The sequence below is a fragment of the Anolis carolinensis genome, unplaced genomic scaffold, assembly GCF_035594765.1.
Source record: "Anolis carolinensis isolate JA03-04 unplaced genomic scaffold, rAnoCar3.1.pri scaffold_9, whole genome shotgun sequence".
NCBI classification, from domain to species: Eukaryota; Metazoa; Chordata; class Lepidosauria; order Squamata; family Dactyloidae; genus Anolis; species Anolis carolinensis.
In genome coordinates this window covers 1,484,093-1,502,853 of record NW_026943820.1, presented here as the reverse complement: position 1 = coordinate 1,502,853, position 18,761 = coordinate 1,484,093, and the positions used below count along the sequence as shown (strand labels likewise).

Sequence of the window (18,761 nt, the reverse complement as noted above, 5' to 3'; positions counted from 1 at the left end):
TCACAAAATCCAAGTCGAACACTTCCCAAGTGTCTAGGACTGTGTGATGTATTATTATTATTATTATTATTATTATTATTATTATTATTATTATTGTATGACATAGCAAACAAGATAGATATGCTGGATTTCGTTTCACAAAATCACAAGTCGAACACTTCCCAAGTGTCTAGGATGTGTGATGTATTATTATTATTGTTATTATTATTATTATTATTATTATTATTATTATTATTATTATTGTATGACATAGCAAACAAGATAGATATGCTGGATTTCGTTTCACAAAATCACAAGTCGAACACTTCCCAAGTGTCTAGGACTGTGTGATGTATTATTATTATTATTATTATTATTATTATTATTATTATTATTATTATTATTATTATTATTGTATGACACAGCAAACAAGATAGATATGCTGGATTTCGTTTCACAAAATCACAATCTGCCAGAGTCTTTGCAGTTCAATCTTGAGGTCCTGAGAGTGGCTGAGTTTTTCCTGTTGTTTTTCGTCAATGCGACTGTCACCTGGGATGGCAACATCAATGATCCAAACCTTTTTCCTTTCTACAACTGTGATGTCTGGTGTGTTGTGTTCCAGAACTTTGTCAGTCTGGATTCGGAAGTCCCACAGTATCTTTGCGTGCTCATTTTCCAATACTTTTGCAGGTTTGTGATCCCACCAGTTCTTTACTGCTGGGAGGTGGTACTTGAGGCATAAGTTCCAATGAAATATTTGGGCCACGTAGTTGTGCCTCTGTTTGCAGTCAGTCTGTGCAATTTTCTTACAGCAGCTGAGGAGATGATCAATGGTTTTGTTGGTTTCCTTGCACAGTCTGCATTTTGGGTCATCGGCTGATTTTTCGATCTTGGCCTTGATTGCCTTTGTCCTGATGTCTTGCTCCTGGTCTGCAAGGATCAGGCCTTCTGTCTCCTTCTTCAGGGTCCCATTCGTGAGCCACAGCCAGGTCTTCTCCTTATCAGCTTTTCCTTCAGTTTTGTCAAGGAACTTTCCATGCAATGTTTTGTTGTGCCAGCTGTCAGCTCTAGTTTGTAGTGCGGCTTTCTTGTACTGATTCTTTGTCTGCTGTGCTTTGAGGAGTTTCTGATTTTTGACTTCAATCAAAGCATTATTATTATTATTATTATTATTATTATTATTATTATTATATGTAAAATTAGATTCTTAATGCTTGGAAACACTGCTGGGAGGTGGTACTTGAGGCATAAGTTCCAATGAATCATTTGGGCCACATAGTTGTGCCTCTGTTTGTAGTCAGTCTGTGTGATTTTCTTACAGCAGCTGAGGATATGATCCATGGTTTCGTCGGTTTCCTTGCACAGTCTGCATTTTGGGTCATCAGCTGATTTTTCAATCTTGGCCTTAATTGCCTTTGTTCTGATGGCTTGCTCCTGGGCTGCAAGGATCAGGACTTCTGTCTCCTTCTTAATAGTATTATTAATAATAGTAAAGGTAAAGGTTTTCCCTGATGTTAAGTCCAGTCATGTCTGACTCTGGGGGTTGGTGCTCATCTCCATTTCTAAGCCGAAGAGCCAGCGTTGTCCATAGACACCTTCAGGGTCATGTGGCTGGGATGACTGCATGGAGCACCGTTAATAATAATAATAATAATAATAATAATAATAATAATAATAATTGCTGGTATTGTGCTATGCTAATAATATAATACACTAGTTTTGCCTGGCCACGCGTTGCTGTGGCTTATGGGAATCTTTTGTTGGCCATGTGGAATAGCAGGGAATAGCCTCACAGTCTCAAAACCTGGCCGTTTTCTGGAGTAGCTGGAGCTTTTTGTTGTACGAACGTAGAGGCATGGATGAGGGGTTGTGCTGCCAAGTCTAGTGTTTCTGGGATGTGTAGTTTTGTTGTTTTGTCCTAGGCCGAAATTTCATTACTCTTTTATAGATATAGATTGTTTGTACATATAACTTGTAAGCCGCCCTGAGTTCCCTTCGGGGTGAGAAGGGCGGGATATAAATGTTGCCAATAATCAATCAATCAATCAATTGCGGACCTGCAGGTCTCACTTGAAGACCTTGAAGGTTGAGAACAAGGATCCAATCTCCAACTCAAGGAGAGAAAGTGGAGTAAGCGAGAGCGAGCGAGAAGGAGGCAGGCGTTACACAGTAGTCCCTGTGTTTGCACTGGCTAAACCCTTTTTATCTCACATTCATAAACACAGGCTCTCTATGTGATATAAAACACATTTAGCTGTCACTGGAAGGCGGTGATTTATGGAACAGGGTTGTCCCTAAGAGGGTAACAAGGCTCGGTGCTTATTTTGGCAGGTGCACTAATTCAAACGGCGAGGAGCATGAACATTAATGACAAAAGGTTAATGATTTCCCCCCCTTTGAAATATTTATTCGGTTCCGTGCCCACAAGAGAGCCTCTCTCGTACGTGACCCCCAACCAGCGCCAAGCCAATGCCGGGCCTTTTTTCCCCCTTTCCTCCCTCTTCCCCCCGTGTTTCTTTTTGCTTTGGATTTTGGCAAAGGTATCATTCGACGAAAATATTATTTTAGTTTCAGACGCGGCTTAGAGAGGCTTCGGCAATGCAAGGCTAATGAAGAGACAGGCCCAGAGAGGGTTGCCTTGTTGGTGCACTCGCTTTGAAAGGCAAATAAATCACCCCACACTCCCCCAGAAAGCATCTGTAATACAAATACAAACTGGCTTTTGAATGGTTTTAACTTGCCACATCTCTCCGCCCGCGCTTTCCACCAAAGGCATCTGCATTTTAGCATCCACATCCAGGTATTTCTCCATATCTTCGAGTTTGAGCAGGTAGCAACAGAGCAGAAGGGTTCCATCATGATGCCAACCCAGGTGAAGGTTTAGTTGGTAATCATAACTAAACACAGCTATCTATTCTAAACAATATCTAAAAAATATGCACCACAATGAAGCTTCAAAACATAGAACACAATATGTATATTAGAGAAGTTGATCATCAGTTGTATTATTATTTGTATTATTGTTAACATTATTATCTATATGATGCTCTAATATACATATTGTGTTCTGTGTTTTGAACCTTCATTGTGGTGCATATTTTTTAGAAAGTTTAGTTGGTGCCAAAGGGCTAAACTGAGTCTCCTACCAGCATCCCTTCTTTTAAAAAAGGTTGGTGAATATTAGTGTTGTGCATTCGTATGGAATTGCTGTTCGTTTTGTGTAATTTCATTCGTGTCGTCTCATTTTCGCATTCGTGTCCCACTAACGAAAATGGGCCGCCTATACGACATGAATTTTCGTCTGGCTAACGAAAAACACAAAAATTTTCAGACCATTGGTTGCAATGGGAGGGTTTCCAAGGTTCACCCCCGCCCTCTCGGTTTTTGGGCTAAAGGGGTTAAAATTGCCACACATGGAGGGCATTTTGACCCCTTTTAGCCCACCAACTTTTAACACGTTTGGGTCTTCTCCAGAGTACTATTGTTATTATTATTATTAATATTATTATTAACACCCATTGGCACACATCAGCTGTCATCGGGAAGCAGCCCTCTCCCATAACTATATATATATATATATATATATATATATATATATATATATATAATTCTTAACACCCATTGGCACACATCAGATGTAATGGGGAGGCATTCCTCTCCCAGACTCAGCTTAGGGTCCCAGAGTAAATATTGTTATTAATATGAATATTATTATTAACACCCATTGTCACACATCAGATGTAATGGGGAGGCATTCCTCTCCTAGGCTCAGCCGGCTCTTCGGCTTAGAAATGGAGATGAGCACCAACCCCCAGAGTCGGACACGACTGGACTTCATGTGAAGGGAAAACCTTTACCTTGACCTTAGCAGATCTGTTTTGCTCTTAAATGGGAAACTCCCTGAAAAGCTGCCACCTATAATGTTTCCCCCTATCATCCCAAAAATCATCCTGAAATAAAATTTACCGTCTCCTGGCGGGTAGACATAAGTAGGTCATTCTTAATGCACTCGGAGGCAGCGATGGAGTCCCCATTACGGCCTGGAGAGAAGCCAGGGGAACATCTGTCAAGTGAATCATTAGAGATGAAGAGCCGTCAAAGTTCTGCAGCAACCGTCTCCTTGTTAACCTCTGGCACGGGAAAAGGAGGGCTGGAGACAGACTGATAACGTGTGATTTTCCCCTACAACGTCTGGGGCTGTGGAATAGCTCAGCGGCGCACTTCGCAGGCTCGAAAGGCCAGAATCGCTTCTTGGATCTGGCAGAGCTGTGGTGCGGATGGGTGGTGGGAATTCGTAGGACTTGTCGCATCTCCTGGATTACGGGATTCAATTCGTGGGCAGGGCTACTTTCATGGGGGTCCAATTGAAATCCTGACAGGCTGCTTAACAGGTCGTTGTGTGGATAGAGCACGGGATGCTGGGCATGGACAGTTGGTCTTCCATGTTGATGGGCTTCACGTTTGAGGATTTGATTATTTGCAAATTTGATCAATGATGGATCTGGGCCAAACTTGGCATGAATACTTAATATGCCGGAAAACACACAACTACTCTCTTGATCAATATGTTCTTTCTAGGTTCCCCAGCATGATGACTTGTGGATTCCAATGGAGGACCTAGAAGTTCCTAGAGATGTCCATCTTTAACCATCTGTAGGTCCTCCAGAGTGATTCAATGGTCAGATTCTCCACGGAGCAGCAGTTCTCAAAGTGTGCTCTGCGAAGTCCTTGAGGCTCCACAAACCATACTGAGGGGCTCCATGGTTCTCTCCTCCAAGCTTTGTTTCCTCTTTCCTGCTCTTCCTCCTCCGCTCACCTCCCATCGCTACCAAAAGCCTTTTTTCATCACCTTCCTCACTGCCCAGATCCTTTTCCTGCATGGCAGAATAAAAGAGGTAGGACTGGATGCCCCCTGGGGTTGCTTCTATTACTACTACTACTACTACTACTACTATTACAAAGGCTGGGTGGCCATCTGTCTGGGGATGCTTTGATTGTGCCTTTACTGTATGGCAGAAGGGGGTTGGACTGGATGGCTTCTGGGATTGCTCCTATTACTACTACTACTACTACTACTACTACTACTTACAACTACTTCTACTATTATTACAAAGGTTGGATGACCATCTGTCAGGGGGTAATTTGTGTCTTTACTGCATGGAAGGAGGGGGTTGGACTGGATGGCCTCTGGGGTTGCTTCTATTCTACTACTACTACTACTACTACTACTACTACAAAGACCGGATGGCTATCTGTTGGGGGTGCTTTGATTGTGCTTTTCCTGAATGGCAGAATAAAGAGGGCTGGACTGGATGGCCTTCTGGAATTGCTTCTATTACTACTACTATTATTATAAAGCTTGGATGGCTATCGATTGGGGGTGCTTTGATTGTGCTTTTTCTGAATGGCAGAATAAAGGGAGTTGGACTGGATGGCTTCTGGACTTGTTCCGATGATGATGATGACGACGATGATGACAATTATTGTTATTATTATTACAAATGGCTGAGTGGCCATCTGTTGGGGTATTTTGATTTGTGCTTTTATTGCATGGCAGAAGGGGGTTGGACTGGATGGCCCCTGGGGTTGCTCCTATTATTATTATTATTATTATTATTATTATTATTATTATTATTATTATTATTTTATGACACAGCAAACAAGATAGCTATGCTGGATTTCATATCACAGGTCGAACACTTCCCAAGTGTTTAGAACTGTGTGATGTATTTTTGGATGATGCGCGCAGATATTATTATTATTATTATTATTATTATTATTATTATTATTATTACAAAGATGAATTCCTATGTTGTCCCGACACTAGTATGCACTGGATGGTCTTGCAATGAGCTTGCTGGGAGAGAGACACGATGCCACCTTTGCCCAGATCAATCCTACTTGGGAAGCCTTGGAGGTATAGATCTAATAGACAGATGGCAGCTCTATTTCCCCGCTTATCTCTCAGAGAATTATACGAATGTAGGTTGGAGACTGTCTGCCCCCTCGGCATGTATCTGCAGAATTTAAAGGATATAAATTCTTCTGAGTGTGAGCCAAAAGCCTGTCACGCACCTCATAAATCTGAAGCAACTCCCATCGCTTTGGCACAACTCAAGTGAGCCAGAAGAAGATTGGACCTGTTACGGGACAAAGGGATTGCTTTCAACAGCCATATATTCTCTCTCGCTAGAGGCCCCGGGCCCTTGGCGGTGACCCCCTTGAGACTTGTTTGTAAAGTATGGCCCATTTCGACACATCCTTTAACTGCCTCCTCCAACTTGTCAGGATTTATCAAGGAAAGCCTTTGCCCCTGCCCAAAGCGTGGCAGCCATTCCTATAGATTCGTCTGGCTGTGATGCCTATAACAACTCAAGCTGTTTTGTGTCTCACTGATATTTGCCTCTCTTTTTTGTTTTTGAACATTGGAATTGTGCAATTTTAAAAAAGCATGTAGTGTCATTGCTCATAAGGATACACATTGTTCCTGGTTGTGCATGACATATCAATGTCCAAGGCATACATGTCTGTCCATTCAGTTACACCAGTGGTTCCCAAACTTATTTGGCCTGCCGCCCCTTTTCCAGAAAAAATTTGACTCAATGCCCCCTGGAAAGGGGGCGTGGCTTAGAGGGGTGGGAGTGGCTCCAGAAACAATTCGTATCCTTATGAGAAATGATACCACATGTTCCACTCTAGTTCTGCAAATTTGAACTCAATGTGGATGATCCAGACAAATATGTCCAACCACTTTCATAGAGGAACTTACCCATGAATAGAGCACAGCTGGATCGCCGACGCACGTACAACACTTAGTTGGTAAAAAAATGAGATAAAGATCATGCAGTAACTACGTAATAGAAGTATGTGAAATGCCAAAAAAACTATTTCTTTTAGAAATATGAAATATGTCGTATCCCCCCTTCCATTTTGTTTCAGATCCGAATTTTGGAAGTTTCATTTCATTAGTTTTGTTCCACGGACGTGCGTCAATCCTCAATGAGTCCCAACACTGCTTCCTGCTGATTATTGCAAAACAAACAGTCAGAAAGAATAAAGGACATAGATTACTAATGAAATACTTACATTCTTTTCCAGAATTTCAGTGGATCCTAGTTTCATTCTATCTGGGTGCTCAAATTCAGATTCGTTCTTTGTGTCGTAAATACGAATTTTGCCGATTTACGAACCACTTTCGAAATTTTGCACAGCTCTATTAACTACTGTAATTGTCAGGGGTGCTTTGAATGAGGTTTTCCTGCTTCTTGCAGGGGGTTGGACTGGATGGCCCATGAGGTCTCTTCCAACTCTACGGTTCTATGATCCTATAATTGTAGCCCAGTCCTCAATATCCCAGCATACTGGAGGTGACTTATGGTTAAGCAAAAATGCATCCGTCATTCTCTTGACAGGGCCTTACATCGACTACACAGGCGAGCCTTTTGCATCCATCAACATTACTGTCTGGATTGTATTATCTAGGAAATCCCAAAGTCACTAGCCTACAGGTCGAATTAGCTATAAATTCATTTCAGATTAGGATCCCCTTTTTTGGGGGAAGCCAAATGTGCCTCCTTACAATGCCTCGGAGAGGGCAAGGAGCCGAGATGGATGTTATTAAGTCTGATGCTAATAACCTCTTCCCTACTGGTTTCTCCCTTTCTTTTTTTCAGCAACCACAGTCTCTCGAAAGGCATTACTTTAAGCTAGAAACAACAGAAGGAAACTGAGTTCTGAGTCTCAGCCTTTTGCCGGGGAAATGAAACCTCCTGTAAGTCCGGGAAAGGAGAGAAAAGGCTGGATTAGAAGCAAAGCTTGTAAGGTTAGACAGTTTGATGCAGAGCCATGGTTGGCGGGATAAGCTCTGACTCCATTGAGACTCGGTCCAAAGCTCGACCCACGAAAGAGCAACGATAAGCAAATTCCTTGCTTTCTTTGTATTAGGAATGTGATTCTCCACTATGTTTCCTCTCAAAGGTAGCAATGGGTAATTTCACCAATTTCCCTCCCTCTGCATGAAAGTCTTTGAAAACTACACAGTTTATTTATTTATTATTTATTTATTACAACATTTGTATCCCTCCTTTCTCACCCAAAAGGGGACTCAGGGCGGCTTACAATAAAACACATGTATATAAAAATATAAAATACAATACAAATCAATTAAAATAGTTAACTAATTAATTACAGCAACATTCATAAAATACAATACTAAATAGCAGATAGGTGCAATCAGATCTAAAAATACGAGTCTATCAAATTGAATTCCAGCTATTCAGGGGGCTTTTCGCAATTCAGGGATTTCTGCGCACAAAATTTGCACATAAGGGGTTTTTGCATACAAAACACCCTTTTCCGCATAGGAAGCACTCTTTTCTACATGAAAAACATATTTCCATGCAGAAATATTAAGTCATGTACAGTAAATGCAGATTTCTATGCAAACAATGCTGGTTTCTATGCAAAGCAACCACATGTGAATTTTACGCAGAATACGTCCTGAACTGTGAAAATTCACATCAGTCCAGAATAGATCCAGAAGCTTCCTTGGCAAAGGTAAACTGGAGTGAATTTGATTAGCATATGGAATAATAATAATAATAATAATAATAATAATAATAATAATAATAATAATAATAGAGTTGGAAGAGACCCCATGGTCCATCTAGTCCAACCCCCTGCCATGCAGGAAAAGTACAATCGAAGCATCCATGAAAGATAGCCATCGGATCTCTGTTTAAAAGCCTCCAAGGAAGGAGTTTCTACCAGACTCCGAGGCAGAGAGTTCCTCTACTGAATAGCTCTCACGGTGAGGACGTTCTTCCTAATGTTCAGGTGGAATCTCCTTCCCTGTCATTTGAACCTATAGCTCCTAGTTCTAGTTTCAAGGGCAGCAGAATACAAGTGTACTCCCTCCTCCTTATGATACTCTTTGTAGAGAGTCCTTTGTTATTTATCATGTCGCCTTTCAACCTTGTCTTCTGCAGACTAAACAGATCCAGTTCTTTAAGACGATCCTCAGAGGGATTCATGGTCTCCAGACCTTTGATCATTTTAGTTGCCCTTCTCTGGACACCTTCCAGCATGTCAATATCCTTTTTGAACTATGGTGCTCAGAACTGGACACAGTTTTCCAGGTGAGGTCTAACCAAAGCTGATTAGATAGTTACCACGACTTCCCTTGATCTGGACACTCATCTCCTTTTGATGCAGCCCAAAATCCCATTGACTTTTTGAGCTTCTGCATCACCCTCTTGGCTCATCTTGAACTTGTTCTCCATGAAGGCTCCATGATCTTTCTCACATGGACTGTTGTCGAGCCAGGTGTCACACACGTTGTATCTTTGCATTTTGTTTTTCTGCCACCAGACAATGGTGATGCTTTGATTCCACCTTAAACTGCAATTGCTCCATCCTATGAAGTGCTAGGTGATGGTATATTTAATTACTTATATGCCTCTCCAGAGAGCTTTAGTCCCTCCCAGGAATCTATAGGTTGCAGCTAAGATGGGGTCAAAGTGTCATGTGTGGATAGCACAAAAGAGATATCTAAGATGGTGACCTTCAAGACCTTCAAGTTTGCCGAGTGCGTGGGGATTCTGGAAGTTGAAGTTCTCAACATCTGGAGAACTATGCTGGAGACCCATGTCTCTTGGACGCCCTTCTCCAAATTGAACCCTGGAGATTTCCCTTCCAGATGCACGAACCCATGGAGAAGCGCCCGTGTTTCATGTGCCGGTCTTGGTGGCCAGCGCCTCACCTTTGTCCACCGGTGTCTTTACGTAACCTGACCTCGAGAAGGCAATTACATTTGGGCTTTCTTCTGTGTATATAAGTGTCCTCATCTGTTTCTGGTATTGACACCGACTTCTCCTTTCAACAAAGGGTGGGTTCCCATGAACTCCCTTGCTTTATGACCAGCTGGTTCTGATTAGGGATTAGCCAATAAAGAGAAGGAGTAATACAGTCGGCAGTGTGTTCCTCCTCGTAACACGTTGCCATGTGTTTTAATTTACCCATCCACCAAGAAAGTCAGTTGCCCCGATGAACCGCATTCCATACCGCACATATTTTGCTTATTTTGATTAATGTTGCCTTTCTATGCCTTTTTCAAAAACTATATCAAACATAGAGCAATACCTGGCAGATATTGCCTACTTCTTTCTATAGTTTCAGACCTCAGCCAAGGGTTCGTAGTGCTTCCATCCATATTTCAGCTCAGTGCTTATTGCTTCTTTGTTAACCGGCTTCTAACATTTCAGTCGCAAGGTTCTCTGTCAAGGTCCTCGGTTTAAACTTGTCCAAAAACAAATGATCTCAGGTCTTGAAAGGAGAGGTTATTGGCCTTCAAGACACAGGATCAACCTCTCTCTGTCTCATACACACACAGAGAGAATGTTCCCCATTTTTATTGCAGCCGTTTTATTGTGGCGTTCGTGTTTTATAGCGTGTTCGCATTCAGATAAATTTAGACTTTACAAGAATGTTTGGTCCGATGCCGAACAGTTGTCGGCTTAGCCGGGGAAAGTCAATGGTGTGTGGATTAAATTTATGCAACATCGAATTGGAAAGAGGAGAGTGACGAAGTGAATATTGAAATCAGCTGTAAATCAGCAGATCCAATCGCAGGAACTCATATGTGGAGTTGAGATAAAAGAGCTCTGTTTTCCGCCATTATAAAACTCTGGATATGTCCATGGCACTGGCCAGTTGTTGGACTATTGAATTATGATGTTTTATGTTTTATATATTTTATGTATTAATTTTGGAATATAATTTTATGCTACGTATCATTGTGTTTTTAGGTCTTGATCCCTATGTAAGCCGCCCCGAGTCCCTTCTGCTCATCGTTTCTGCTCAGATCCTTCAATGAGAACTGGGTTTAGGGCATCAGACCTACAAAACCACCTTTTCTGGGATCGTTTCTTTTAAAATCCTTCAATGAGAACTGAGTTTAAGGCATCAGACCTACGAAACCACCTTTTCTGGGATCGTTTCTTTCAAGATCCTTCCATAAGAACTGGGTTTGAGGTATCAGACTTAAGAAACCACCTTTTCTGGGATCGTTTCTGCTCAGATCCTTCCATAAGAACTGGTTTTAAGGCATCAGACTTAAGAAACCACCTTTTCTGGGATCGTTTCTGCTCAGATCCTTCCATAAGAACTGGGTTTAAGGCATCAGACTTAAGAAACCACCTTTTCTGGGATCGTTTCTTTTCAGATCCTTCCATAATAACTGGGTTTAAGGCACCAGACTTAAGAAACCACCTTTTCTGGGATTGTTTCTGCTCAGATCCTTCCATAAGAACTGGGTTTAAGGCATCACACTTAAGAAACCACCTTTTCTGGGATTGTTTCTTTTCAGATCCTTCCATAATAACTGGTTTAAGGCACCAGACTTAAGAAACCATCTTTTCTGGGATCATTTTTTTTTTCAGATCCTTCCATAATAACTGGGTTTAAGGCATCAGACTTAAGAAACCACCTTTTCTAGGATTGTTTCTTTTCAGATCCTTCCATAATAACTGGGTTTAAGGCATCAGACTTAAGAAACCACCTTTTCTGCGATCGTTTGTCTGTTGCACCTGAAAAAATGGCTGTGGTGTCCATGCCATTACGGCTGTCCAAAAGGGCCAAAACAGCTGAAGCCCGTTTTGCAAAACGTATCCATGCACAACCCCATTCAGTGGGTGCTGGCTGCTCACATTCAGGAGGACAGTTGCCTAAAGAACGTTTCGCATGACATCTAAAGAAGCAAGAGAAGTTCCCGAATCCTCTTATTGTGTGGGAAAGGCGGGATCGAAATGCTGTATAATAATTTTTTTCCTGCAGAGTCTGTCTAACCAATGTGGCCACCTTGCTCTTTGGGACCCTTTAGCCCAGCTAAATTAAAACAGCAGGTTGGCCCGTTGGTGTTTCAAACACCTAATTCCTAAGCACAAGTCAAAGCAGCCCTTCCTAGGCCTGTGTTGTGGTTCCAAGAAAAATGGGAGACATGTTCTCTGCGGAGCAAATGTTCAAACAGCAGCTGTTAAAGTCAACAAAGGAGCTTGAATGAGTAAAGAGGTGTTGCAGAAGGACCGGGCGAGGAAATCAAAAGCTCCTTGGATGCATTTGGCACCTCTCTTGAGAAGCAAACTGACCCAACCGATCTGTCTCCCTTGCTTTATCTAAACAGTAAGGCCTGCCCGCCTTCATCCTCTGCCATCAAGGAAAACAGGTTGGCAATTTCGATCTGGTCTTTATCCCTCCCATTGCCTTCCACTTGTTTAGTGTGGGGCTCGATACCATTTTGCCAATACTTGATGGTGTGTATTCCGCAATCCTTAAACATTTAATTCCCCTAATTACTTTTATCCAGTTCTCCATCTCTTTACAATTTAATTCATCTTTCCATACTTCTCACAAATGGCAAAATACATGATAGCAGCTACCCAAGCAACAGTTGCCTTGGGATGGAAAGAATGAAGGTAAATGGGAATTATAAAATGGCTCGAATGTTTATTAGAGTATATACGCTCCATAACTGAAGCAGTAGGTGAAGGTTTCCCCCTGACATTAAGCCACATTTATTTCTCCTCCTCTTTGTTTCTGCTGCTCCTTCATGTCAACGAAGAGACGTCTCCAGAGGAGTTGGGCCCGACGTTGTGCTCATCTCTTGCCAGGCGTCACATGTGTCACGCATGATGTGCAAAGTCAGGGGACTGTGGGGGAATTCCTGCCCTGTTATTTTAATCCCGCAGCGGAGCGGTCCCTATCACCGATTTGACACCGTAAAAACTTTGATGTCCCGGCCAAATTCCAATATCACTGTAAGTTTTGATCCTCATTCATAACAAAGATCTTTCACGGTTTTCTATAGTTCTCTGTTCTTTCTTTGGCTCAGTTTCCAAAGTGGTTTGTCCTCTGTATCCACGGGGATTTGGTTCTTGGACTTCCTGTGGATACCAAAACCTAGACTCTCGAGCCCCATGATATGAAATGGTGTCCCTTATATAAAATGGTGAAGAACTCAATCAAGTGAAGGAGATCTGTGGGAATGGTAGGAAGCTATGGAAATTTCCCCCTTGAATATTTTTGACCCATGATTGGTGGAATCAGTGGATACAGAGGGACGAATGTATTGTTGGGTTCACATTTACATCAATACATTTACATGGATGATGGCTTTCCTCACTAAGTGCTGGAGTCTCCTTCTCTGAAGGTCTTCTCTGAAGGTCCTACTGTAGGTTTGTTGTCGAAGGCTTTTATGGCGGGGATCACAGGGTTGTTGTATGTTTTCCGGGCTGTCTGACCATGTTCCAGAAGTATCCTCAGGCATCCTCAGAGGTTGTGAGGTATGGAGAAACTAAGCAAGGAAGGTTTACATATATCTGTGGAAAGTCCAGGGTGAGAGAAAAATCAGAACAGTAAATAAGAAGCAACACTCTGAAAACAGAGGAGTTCCAGACATTAATCAACCGCTAATGACTCTGAACAAAGGATGCCCCCAGGCAGGAAGAAGCCAGGAGATGAAGCTATTCAATGCTAATTAAGGTGATTAACTACAACATTCACACTGGCCTCCAACTGGCAAGAGTTCTTCTCTCACCCTGGACTTTCCACAGATATATATAAACCTTCCTTGCTTAGTTTGTCCATACCTCACAACCTCTGAGGATGCTTGCCATAGATGTGGGCAAAATGTCAGGAGAGAATACTTCTGGAACATGGCCATAGAGCCTGGAAAATATACAACAACGCTACTGTAGGTTGACATATATACCATAGCACTATCTATGCAGCACTCAACTGTATCTTAGTTGCCAAATATTTCTCCAAAGTATTGTTGAAGGCTTTCATAGCTGGAATAGCTGAGTTGGTGTGTGTATGGCCATGTTCCAGAAGCTTTCGTCAGAGTAATTGCAGCGCAGCAGTAGTTGGATGTAAGCAGTGGAGCGAGAATGAAGAGACACTCAGAGACGTTGGTAAAACTATTTACAAAGTTTTATTGTATTAACACAAACAGACTTACAGACGACAGATGAACACAGGACTTGACTCAAACTCTAGGCAGACAGAACTCAACTGAACTGACACAACCGGTATGCACAAACACTTGTGTCTGGATACTCCCTAGTTCCAGCCACACATCAAGGTCATCACAGCTTCTTGGCAATTAACTCTTTCCACACTATGGTACATTCTGGAGGATGCAATCAGTTGCAATACAAGCATGGCACAAATTGCATTTAAACACTATCAATACACAAATCCCACATTAACAACTTTCTCTTCTGACGTTTTGCCCACATCTATGGCAGGCATCCTCAGAGGTTGTGAGGTTTGTTGGAAACTAGGCCTTGAGGCCACAGGACCATTAATGCTAATCAAGGTGATTAATTACAACATCCACACTGGCCTCCAACAGACAAGAGTTCTTTCTCCCACTCTGGACATCATTCCACAGATACATAAACCTCCCTTATCTAGTTTCCAACAGACTTCATTACCTCTGAGGATGCTTGCCATAGGTGTGGGCGAAACGTCAGGAGAGAATGCTTCTGGAAGATGACCAGACAGCCCGAAAGACTTACAGCAACCCATACCTCCAAAGTCTTGAGTAGGCAGGCAATGGGCAGAAGTATCTTTCCTCCTGGATGGAAGCAGAGGATGGGATGCTACCAATTCCATGCCAAGTCATAGAACAGGCATGGTCAAACTTTGGCCTTCCCTCCAGGTGTTTTGGACTCCTAACAGCCTCAGGCCCCTTCCTCCTCCCCCCTGGATTTGGGGCACACTCCTCTTTGGGGAGCAATGTCCTGCTTCCCTGGGGTAGACCCATTGACTCAATGAGAATTTGGTGAAGCAACTCTTGTGCCAACTTCATTAATGCGATAGGTCAACTCCAGTTGGGTTCAGAGCTTGGACTGAGCTCCTTCCTTCAAATGCTTATACCAGGTTTTCATCTTGTACATTTCTCCCTTCATTTGCTTGGAAGGAAATGAAAGACGTGCTTTCAGAGTTACCCATCATGCTTTGAGGGCGAAGACTCCAGTTCCATCAGTTGGCTGGACTTAAGGCCGCCTTGCTTTTCTTCCATTGCTTTCCCTAAATTAAATAAAAAATGCACATGTACCCACAAAAATGTCCATGCACACCCACACACATGCCTTCTTTCATATATTTTTTTTCCGGCGCCAATTGCGAGGAATGTGGCTTTCAGGCCTTGCCGAAGGTGAAGCGGATGAAGCCTCCAAGGTGCAGAGGTGGCATTTTCACAGATGACATGTTTACGAGGCCGTTTGAAGACTCAGCACTTTCCCTTCACACTCCTTGAATTCCTGCTCAAAGAAATCAACGGGATGGAGCACAAAGCCACAAAGGGTCAGGGCACCCAACGCTTTCTTTCTTCCCTGCCTACTCTGTCATTCGGGCAGACTCGCAACAGAGGCGTCAATTCAGTTGAGTTGAATTACTACATTCCACCAAGTTTGGATTTGGAGCATCAATAACACGCAGAATTTGGGAATCAGTGCAGTTTGTTGTCATTGTGTGGTTTCAAATTGTTTCTGACTTATGGAGACCCGAAGGTCAACCTATGATAGTGTTTTCATGTCTTCTTCTGGGACGGATACAGTGAGACATCTCCAAGGTCTCCAAGTGTTAAGTATGACTCAGGAAAGTCACACTATGACTGATACTTAATGCATAAGACTTAGTGGCATCAATGAGAGCCAGTTCTAGGACTCAGGCTTACTTTAAGTAGTAGGAAGTAGAGCTTGGAAAGGTTACTTCCATACTCTAGCCAGGTCAACTCATTGGCTCCAAAGTCTCATTGATAGTACAAATTCTGTACCTCTAGGACCCGTATCCATGGTTTCATTGATCCATGCTTGACAAAATAGGTCCTTCTAGAAATCTTCTAGGTTCTCCAGATGATTCTATGGCATGCTTCTGCATCTCACTAACCAGGCTTACAATTAGAAAATGCTATTAAATCAATCATCTAGGGCAGTGGTTCTCAACCTGGGGTCCCCAGATGTTTTTGGCCTTCAACTCCAAGAAATCCCAACAACTGGTAAACAGGTTGGGATTTCTGGGAGTTGTCGGCCAAAAACATCTGGGGACCCCAGGTTGAAAATCACTGGCCTAAGGCCTCCAGAGTCTCATAGATATAGAATGTTATTTTAGTTATTTCAGTTCACAAATCCTACTGTGGTCATCTTCTTCTGGTTTGCCATTAATTCAGTAAAGGGTTTCCATTCTTCTTGAAGTTTCAGTGTATTCGTTTGTTGACGCGCTAAAGCTAATTTGTCCATTTCGGCCATTTCAAAGCCTTTAGGCAACTTCTGCTAGAGGTTCTCATAGAGCAGTGGTTTCCAAACTTTGGTCCTCCACTCAATTTGGACTTCAGCTCCCATAATGTTTGACTGTTGACCAAGCTGGCTTGGTCTTCTGGGAAATGAAGTCCAAAACACCTGGCATAGAGTCATGTTGAAGGATGTAGAGAAGATACCTAGGTCCTTTAGGACAACTTGATTGTAACGGCTCATTTCCATCACGTTCCCAATTACTGTAGAGTCTCACTTATCCAAGACTTGCTTATCCAAGGTTCTGGATTATCCAAGGCATTTTTGTAGTCAATGTTTTCAATATATTGTGATATTTTGGTGCTAAATTCATAAATACAGTAATTACAACATAACATTACTGCATATTGAAGTACTTTTTCTGTCAAATTTGTTGTATAACATGATGTTTTGGTGCTTAATTAGTAAAATCATAAACTAATTTGATGTTTAATAGGCTTTTTCTTAATCCCTCGTAAATCCTTCACTCTTGCAAGATGTCATGCCCTCCCATCGGCAGTACTGGAGGGGAGGTACTGGAAGACCCCTGCTCCGGAGAGACTATGCCCTTGTGAGTCTGGCCATATCGAAACTATCAAGCACGTGCTCCTCCAGTGTATGTTTTATAGAGATATTAGAATCAATTTCATCACTCCTTGGCTTTTAAAACATCCAGGCCGCACTGAAAGATACTACACCTCTCTGCTGCTCTCAGACTCCTGTTCTGCGATAACCTATAGTGTCGCCAGGTTCTGTGCGGCAGCAATTTCCATCAGACAGATGATGACTGACCCCACAGGGCCTGTAGCCAGAGCAATTTGTTATAACTGAAAGACTGCAAATGCTCCCTCTATCCCCCTCCAGAGCCACTTAGTGGATCGATATTTACTATTAGCTGACCCTGCTAATAGTCTGCTTTTAATTTGTTTTTATTATAGCATGTTTTTAACTTGTTCTTTTATCTGACTTTTATAGGAACTGCGATTCCCCTTTTCGGGCACCTGTGCCCATTTCTATATATATATTCTGGTCATAGACCGTAATAAATTGATGTACCTGTACTGTATCGACACTTTCCTTTTTCCAAGGTGAGTCCAGCAATTGCATGGATACGGAGTATCCAGATCTTCCTCTCTTCTCCAATGTGCATCATGCCAGGGAAAAGGGATTAGCTTTTCACATCAGATGTGCCCCAAACGTCCTAAAAACCAAGAAGAGAATGAAAAATGAGGAAGTGGTTGAAAGCACCAAGCTCCCAACACACATCAAAGCCCCGCCGTGTGCACTGCCGTCAATCAAAATGGCACCATAGGACTGAGCCAACTCTGGGCTCCACCTGCAGATCGCTTATCTCCTTCTTTGGCTCAAGGGAGGACGGGAGAAACGTCTCCGTCAGAGGCAGATGGATCACTCAGGCCTCTTCGCGCCCAGAGAGGAGCTGAAAGGCGGGGATGATGGATCTGTGCCAGGAGGAGAAGGAGGATGGGAGAAGAAGAATGTCTCACAGGTCCCCAGTTGCCTCTTGTCAAAGGTGTGACAGGTCACCCTGGAGGGCCTTCAAAGCCCATCATGAAAGGAAGGTGCACTTCTGGGGGGTTCTTTGGTGGATTAGAGTTGGATATCCAAGGAAGGGAGGAAGGAAGCTTACCTTGGACCCATGAGCAGTACACAATTGGGCTCCTTCTTCTGCTCCTACTGATCCCATGCAAACTCCACAGCCACCATTTTTGGAGACCCAGAAGGCATGTTCTGGCCTTTTTGGGTCATCTTTTAATGTGGTTTTTGGCTTTTTTGAGCCCTTCTCCAATCAACTGAACTTAAGCTGGACCTAAAGTTTAGACCCAAGTTGCAGTTCAACTACATTATATGGGTCTACACTGACCACATAATGCCATGCAGTGTAGATGGGACTCCAGATAGCACTAAACTGCATTATATGGGTCTACATCAACCATATAAAGTCATGCCGTGTAGATGGGACTCCAAATAGTAGTAAACTGCATTACATAGGTCTACATCAATCATATAATGCCATGCAGTGTAGATGGGACTCCAAATAGTACTAAGATACATTATATGGGTCTACACTGACCATATAATGTCATGCAGTGTCGATGAAACTCCAGTTTGCATTCACTGAAATAAATCTGAAGGGGAAAGTGAGAGGAGAGAGAAACTGGGACATTTTAAATGCAGTTGAAAAGATGGGATGGCAGAGAGTTAATCCTGATGAGTATATAATGGGTGTTACTCCTGAATAAATACACTCAGCATTACATTGTTTGTTTCTGCTGAATTGAATATTATCATTCCACACTTTCTCCATCCCCGCCCATCTTTCCATTGAGATTGGCGCATGAATTTAGGGGGATTTTATCACCCCCATTTTGCCCTGGGAAGCTGAAAGGTGAGCCAAAGGTCTTGAATCATTTCAAACAGCGCAACCGA

At 42.6% G+C, this 18,761-nt stretch overlaps 1 long non-coding RNA gene across 1 annotated transcript in view; it reads left to right on the top strand.

Moving 5' to 3' along the window:
* The window catches only part of LOC134293628 (uncharacterized), a 32,807-nt gene extending 16,052 nt beyond the window's left edge, over positions 1 to 16,755 (top strand). The window contains exon 2 of the long non-coding RNA XR_010000579.1: positions 8,970 to 16,755. This is a non-coding gene — a long non-coding RNA (uncharacterized LOC134293628). The remainder of the gene's footprint in view (positions 1 to 8,969) is intronic.
* Positions 16,756 to 18,761: the final 2,006 nt, after the last annotated feature.